Here is a 1291-nt window from a genome sequence, read left to right on the forward strand (position 1 = left end):
ACCTCTCATTGAAAACACAACTCAACAACAACCAAACATTACAATTGAGCCTTCAATAGAAAATCCATTTCACAACTTCCAACTTCCAAATAACCCACCTCAAACACCACCTTCTCATATACCAAATCCACCACCACCACCAATGGCTTTACGTGACCATAACCGTCCTAACCACAATGATGCTTGTGACCCAATTAATTTTGGCACATTGGCTCCCAACAACTTTGAGATGCATCCCGCCCAAGTCGGGTTGATTGAGAAGGATTTGTTCGGGGGGCATATTGAAGAGGATGCCCATGCTCACCTCCGGAAGTTTAAGAGGAAGGTTTCAATGATGAAAAAGAATGGGGTGTCCGAGGACACCTTGAGAATGATGTTGTTTCCGTTTTCATTGACGGGCAAAGCGGACCGATGGTTGAACATTCACCCACCGGATACTTTCACTACTTGGGATGCTTTGGCTAAATCATTCATGGCCAAATATTACCCTTCCTCAAAGACCGCGATGCTCCGTAATGAGATTCATACATTTCAACAAGAGGATGGGGAGTGTTTGGGTGAAGCTTGGGACCGTTATCAAGACTTGATAGCAAGTTGCCCCCACCATGGAATACCGGAATGGTACATCACTCAAACATTTTTCCAAACTTTGCTACCGAGGACTAAGGAGATGGTAAATGCCTCCGCGGGGGGAGGATTTGATCACTTGAGTGATGAAGAGGGCACGGCATTGATCAAGAAAATGGTAGATTCGGAAGCAAACTATGGTTCTAGAGGAAACATGCTAAGAAGGAATGAGAAGTTTCCTAAGGAAAACGCCTCCAACTACGAGACAAATGCCAAGCTCGACTTACTCACAAAACAATTTGAGAAGTTTCAAAGAAATCAAGTGCACCAAGCCGCAACCTCACATGGGGCACCCATGGAGGAAGTGGGTCAAGTCTCAAGTTGTGAACTTTGTGGAGGAAGTGGTCACACATATGACTTGTGTGCCAACAATTACAACAACTTTGATGGGAACAATGTGCAAGAGGTGAATGCTTTCCAAGCATTTAACAATTTTTCCAACCGTCCACTTAGACCCTCATTCAACAACAACCAAGGATCCAACCAAAACTTTGCCAACCAATCTCAAGCATACCAAGATTATAGGGGTAACCAAGGGAACCAAGGTAATCAAAACTTTTACCAAGGAAACCAAGGAAACCAAGCTAACCAAGGGTTTGGCCAAGGATTCAATCAATGGAATAACAACAATGGGTTCAATCAAGGATACAACAATAATCAAAGG

General features: G+C 43.8%; 1 non-coding gene across 1 annotated transcript; it reads right to left on the reverse strand.

Annotated features, from left to right (window-relative positions):
• Window positions 1-505: 505 nt before the first annotated feature.
• On the reverse strand, window positions 506-612 carry LOC141610325 (small nucleolar RNA R71). Its single transcript, XR_012528229.1, has one exon. It is a non-coding gene; the product is annotated as a small nucleolar RNA R71 (small nucleolar RNA).
• Between the last annotated feature and the right edge of the window lie 679 nt (window positions 613-1291).

The sequence above is a fragment of the Silene latifolia genome, chromosome 10, assembly GCF_048544455.1.
Source record: "Silene latifolia isolate original U9 population chromosome 10, ASM4854445v1, whole genome shotgun sequence".
Classification (NCBI taxonomy): domain Eukaryota; kingdom Viridiplantae; phylum Streptophyta; class Magnoliopsida; order Caryophyllales; family Caryophyllaceae; genus Silene; species Silene latifolia.